Source organism: Phallusia mammillata, chromosome 7 (genome assembly GCF_965637545.1).
Source record: "Phallusia mammillata chromosome 7, kaPhaMamm4.hap1.1, whole genome shotgun sequence".
Taxonomy (NCBI): Eukaryota; Metazoa; Chordata; class Ascidiacea; order Phlebobranchia; family Ascidiidae; genus Phallusia; species Phallusia mammillata.
In genome coordinates this window covers 1,860,672-1,866,826 of record NC_137258.1, presented here as the reverse complement: position 1 = coordinate 1,866,826, position 6,155 = coordinate 1,860,672, and the positions used below count along the sequence as shown (strand labels likewise).

Genomic DNA, 6,155 nt, shown 5'->3' with positions numbered 1-6,155 from the left:
AACCAAGTTTATCGTTTTTTCATGGACAGTAGGCTTACACAAACTAACAATATGTCGTGAACCGTAGGTATGCCAAAGATTTTTTAATGTAACATGTTTGTGAAAAATACCAAACAGGTAGGCAAAAAAAATATTTTTGGATGCTAACCAACATCAAACGCGTTTTATGCTTTTTCTCGAAAACTTGAAAAATACACTTACTAGGTTTTACCAACAACGGTAGTAAAGTTTAACAACAGTTTGCGGCCTATCAGGGTGGCTCACGGGACTTTTCTGGCGAAATGCTATGTCGGCCCCCTCCAACTGAGAGTAACTGTGTCCGGTACTCGGTCCCGCCTGCACCGCGGCCAGCGCATGCGGTGGAGGCCATGCCCAGTCCGTGTTTCTATGCGCACCTTATTTTAGCTAAAACCATTTAACGCGCCACACCTAGCTAGAAATCGATCTAAGCTAAGACTATTTTTTTGCTAGACTTATATGAAAAATATGTAAAGTTCACTTTTAAATCAAATTAGGACCAATAAAAATAAAGCAGGAATAAAATGAAACAGTTTTCTGTTTTTATTGAAATTTGCGCGGCAAAATGTGGGACTTACCCTAAGACAACACATCTGATTATTCGCTAACAATTAACTTCAAGACTATTTATGCAGAAAAGCCTTGAAAACAGATGGATGGTTTTTATTTTAAGTTTTCTCAGCATTAGCGCATTTTCTTAATATATTATTCGTACTTATGTTACTTGCAGCCTTTAGGTTGGTAATTGTGGATTTGGAAATGAGCGTATCATGGCATAAGGCATTTCAATTAATATTCTAGGTTTTTAAATCACCCAGTTGATGTGGATGTTTAGATAAAACAGCTCTTTTCAATGTTGACTCTGTGGGCTTATGTGAATCTGGAAAGCATATATTTTTATGCAATTCTTTCCACCAATTACAATGCATAAATATTTCCCACTGCATGCTGTTACTTTTTATGGAGCATAAATAATTGTAATTTGTTAAAGCAAAATAAAATTATTTAATGTCAAATCAATATTGCAAAATTAAAATGTTTTTTAGCATAACACAACTGTAATGCATTTACATTTTTCCACAGCAAACCATTAAATAACAGCACTTAGTTTAGCATTACTCAATCATATTATAATATTGCAACAACTCATAGGTTGGATATATATACCATGGATTGTGGATAATACTCAACATGGACTTATATGATTCCATTGGAAATATTTTTGACACCGCTTTTAAGGTAACCGTTTGTTTCTATGTTTGTCTTTAGCTTTTTAAACAAAAACTACTCAAAAAGTAGTTTTTTGTATTACTATTTTACTTGAAAGTATATTGTTTGGCAATTCTTTTACAAACACAAGGGCCCCCAAAGAATAATCACAATATGTGATATATACATATTTTGCCATCAGAGGGGTTGACATTCAACCACTGGCACCCAGAATTTATACCTCTAGTCAGTTTTTTGATTCAACTCACTTCACTACAAGGACAACACCTGTTTAGTTACACCTAAAAAACCTTTTTAGAAAAATAATTTATTGCAGTAAGGTGTGTAACCAGAAATTTCGGGGGAGTCCAACATTATGTTTTGGGAACTTCCCTAATGACGCTCTGTGACGTCATTAGATCTGCTTCGGAAAACTTCCCACACAAATGTGCTAGACCTCTCACTTAATATACATGTAATTTCTTTCAATGAAGGTAACTACATTTTCACACATGGTTACATTGGTTAAAATGTATAGCGAAGCATGGCCACACATTTTTCCCGTTTGCACCATTTTCCTGACATGTTTTTTGACCTTTGACAAAACTTTTAAAAAGCCTGTATTATAGAGTTTGTGTGATAGGGTATGTGTGTTGCTAATCTTTCTTGAAACATGTGTGGCTGTACGTGATTTACTGGCTTTGTCTATGCCTTAAATTACCGTATGTTTATGCCAGTTTTAATGTCTATTTGCACATGCTGCATGGTGGCACTTGAATAAAAGTATTTTTTTGTTTGGTAGGTTATAATGCATTTGTTTTTTATAATGTTTATAGTATTACACACAAAAAAACCACTACCTTAAACTAACCAAGATCACATGGAAATTATTTATTGGTTGATCATAGCAGCTAAACACAGAACAGGTGACTAAGGGACATATGACTAAACATAAATGCATGTTCTTCTGATTAGAAATAAGCTGTAGTTGTAGATTAACCACTTCACTATGTAATCAAGACAGACCAGTTTGCTTTTTATAGGCTGATACTGATTATCACTAATAAGTAGGCCGATAATATTTTGAAAATATTTTTTTGAAATATTTTGGTTTAATTGGCATCATTATAGCCTTTGTTATCCATGTTTTTTGTTTTAACTTTTTCTTTTAGAAACAGGATGTAGTGGAGCATTTTAGTGATCTTTTATATTGATATCTGATGGCCAATGTGTGATGTGTTTGGGTGGAAATGATCAAAAGTTTTACTGAAAGAGCTGTAACTGGTTGGTTTGGTAATTGGAATATTACAGCCTGTGCTGTGAAGAAGATTGACATAGTTTTTGATGTTTTGTGAGGTTTGTATATTTAGTGTATTGGTGTGTATGTCTCCAACAATGTAGTATGTGTGAATTTGGTCCATGCATTCAATAAGTTTGATTTTAAAATCTCTAAAATCTGAACATGGGCAATGGATTATGCCAATAACTATGGTCTTGCCCCAATGCTTTGCTTTCATACATAGACACTCACATTGGTGAAAAATGTTGATCTGCAAATCATTTACAAATTCACAGAGACTCATGTACATAAATTGCAATACCTCCTGCGTTGGTTGTGGAATTTACATAGTGAAATGAATATCCATGTTGGTGTCAATGGGTGCCTGTTTGGTATGTATTTTTGTCATTGATATTAAAATAAAGGTTGGTGAAAATATATTTTCAGTCAATCCTGCTTAGAGTTTATTGTTTGGTACAGAAGTTTACTGTTATTAGCAGATTAACAAAACAACACATCTTAAAGCTAACACAGGCATAGGTTTATGTATTGAATGAATCAGCCCATTTACTCCTGCTTGCAAATATGGCGTCATATTAATCATTTGTTGAATTGCAGCTTTAAAGTTTGGACTGCATCCACTCAACTTGCAAAACTGTGCAAAAAGATAATTGTGATGGATCAATGCACAAGTTTGTCGCTGGATTTTGTGACATTGCCAAAGGATGATGTTGATGAATTATGCATACCTACGTCAATGGAACGTTGGGCATTCCATATTCATACTTAGAACCTGAGAAACGTGATTTGATTTCGTGATGTTTGTCACTTGAGTCAGTTTGATTGAATAATATCGATTTGTTTTGCTGCATACAAATGTCTTTTTGCTTTCCAATCATTCTACTGCGTCACATTCGTTTGCATATACAATACATGTGCTGCATTCATATTGCAGTGCAAGTACTGTTCGCGACTTTGTGTTTGTTGTAGTAATGAACGGAATTTTACTGTCCTGTCGGATTATGGTAACAGGGACATGCCAGTTCTAATGTTTATTTGCACATGCTGCATGGTGGCACTTGAAGGGCTCTGCACACCAGACGCGGTTGACGGTGGCGGCTAGCGCTGTCAGCGCCAGCGGTTGTTGGCGGATTTTGCGCGTAACGTTTGACGCGACGTTGACCCTTCACACCGGCAGTGCGGTTGCCGTCGCCGATTTTGTTGCAAAGAAAACTAGGTCAATGTGCTCGACATATTTAGTGTTTCTACGTCTTAAGAAAGTTGCTACAAAATTCCGTTTAGTTTATTTTGTGACAAAATATAACGTTGATCATCATTTCACGGTAAAATGTTTCCAAAAACAATTGCAACAGCACCATTGGTTTCAGGTTACTTCTGTCATTGCTGTTGAAACACACTTCCCTGTTTTACAGACACTTTATGTTTCAAAGTTGGTAATATAATAGCAATAACATAAAGAACACATTTTAGAAAACACAAGATTGCAGAAACGCAAAGAAAACAATCATAAAACAACATACAAAAAAAGCTTCTGTGTAAAAAGATACATGTACATAAACTTGTACATTGGTGCACAATCACAATGATGCTAGATGTTGTCAAATGCAAGAAGAAAACTTATATTTCATAGACATGTAGATAAGGAAAAGTTCCTACAGTTCATAGTTGTTAAAGAAGCAATACATTTGGAACTTATATCAAAATTCACCTACACATAGGCTCATATGAATAGTGTTTCCATCCTGGTAAAATTTCAACAGCAGTACCTCTCTTGTACTTTTCTTTTTGCAAAGTCTTGGTTTCATAATTACAAAATCATTTCATTAAAAATGACCAGTTAAATTAAAAATGACCAGCCCAAGACTAAACAAAAAGCTGTAAATAAAAGTTCTTTAAACCACTGGTAAGAAAATTTTAGTATGTTTTTGTTCAGTATTTAATTTCAAACTGTTTACAAAAATATTAAACGACCATTTCAAACTAATTTGCTAAAAACAGCCAAAAAACAATGAAAACAAGACAATTTGTACCAATACTATCAGTACTTCATTGACACTATTCTTATTTTTCTGGTAAATAACAATAAAACAACCCACCTACAAACAAAAAGACCTAAATCAGGCAGAAATGTATCATAAACAAGTCCAGCACCCGCCGAATATCAAGTTTTTCATCCAGCAGTCTAGCGCGGTTGACGGAAAAGTTAAATCCGATTTAACTTTGCCGTCAGCCGTTTCAACCGAGAAAATCACGCCGTCACGGCAAGTCGCTGTCTGGTGTGAATACCCCGTCGCTTGCCGTCGAACGCAAAAACGCGTCGCTATCCGCCAACCGCGTCTGGTGTGAATCTTGCTGTAGGTTATAATGCATTTGTTTTTTATAATGTTCATAGTATTACACAAAATAAGTGTAAATCAAATGGCTTGACTTTTTTATTGCCCATAAGTAGAAGTGTTTTTTTTTTCATTGCTGATAGATTTTTTAATTTTTTATTATTTGTCGAGGCCTTCCCAACACCCGCAGGCATCAAGACCTACATCTTGAAAACCACTACCTTAAATTAACCAAGATCACATGGAAATTATTTATCGGTTGATGATAGCAGCTAAATACAGAACAGGTGACTAAGGGACATATGTGCTAAACATAAATGCATGTTCTACTGATTATATTTTCACTGATTAGAATTAAGCTGTAGTGTTAGATTAATCACTTCACTACGTAATCAAGACAGACCAGTTTGCTTTTTATAGGCTGATACTGATTATCACTAGTTAAAGTAGGCCGATAATATTTTGAAAATATTTTTTTGAAATATTTTGGTTTAATTGGCATCATTATAGCCTTTGTTATCCATGTTTTTTGTTTTAACTTTTTCTTTTAGAAACAGGATGTAGTGGAGCATTTTAGTGATCTTTTATATTGATATCTGATGGTTGTTGGGGCCTGATGAGGAGAGCATATTTCAAAAGATTGGTTAGTCTGGGATTGCTGCCAATGTGTGATGTGTTTGGGTGGAAGTGATCTGAAGGTTTACTGAATGAGCTGTAACTGGTTGGTTTGGTAATTGGAATATTACAACCCGTGCCATGAAGAAGGTTGACATAGTTTTTGATGTTTTGTGAGGTTTGTATATTTTGTGTATTGGTGGTTATGTCTCCAACAATGTAGTATGTGTGATTTTTTGTTGAATTTGGTCTATGCATTTGATAAGTTTGATTTTAAAATCTTTCAAATCTGAACACGGGCAATAGATTACACCAATAACTATGGTCTTTCCCCAATGCATTGCTTTCATACATAGACACTCACATTGGTGAAAAGTGTTGATCTGCAAGTCGTTTACAAATTTACAGAGACTCGTGTACATAAATTGGTTGTGGAATCTACATAGTGTAATGAAAATCCATGTTGGTGTCAATAGGTGCCTGTTTGGTATGTACTTTTGTCATTGATATTAAAATAAAGGTTGATGAAAATATAATTTCTGTCAATAGTTCTTACAGTTTATCGTTTGGTACAGAAGTTTACTGTTATTAGCAGATTAACAAAACAACACATCTTAAAGCTAACACAGGCATAGGTTTATGTATCGAATGAATCAGCCCATTTACCCCTGCTTGCAAAT

The 6,155-nt window shown here is 34.8% G+C and overlaps 2 long non-coding RNA genes across 2 annotated transcripts; both read left to right on the top strand.

Moving 5' to 3' along the window:
• The first annotated feature begins 2,082 nt into the window (after positions 1–2,082).
• LOC145239568 (uncharacterized) lies at positions 2,083–3,581 on the top strand. Its single transcript, XR_013862338.1, has 4 exons — positions 2,083–2,153; positions 2,400–2,583; positions 2,751–2,898; positions 3,125–3,581. It is a non-coding gene; the product is annotated as an uncharacterized LOC145239568 (long non-coding RNA).
• A 1,306-nt stretch (positions 3,582–4,887) lies between these two features.
• Positions 4,888–5,551, top strand: LOC145239571 (uncharacterized). The gene is made up of 2 exons (XR_013862339.1): positions 4,888–5,147; positions 5,412–5,551. It is a non-coding gene; the product is annotated as an uncharacterized LOC145239571 (long non-coding RNA).
• The last annotated feature ends 604 nt before the right edge of the window (positions 5,552–6,155 follow it).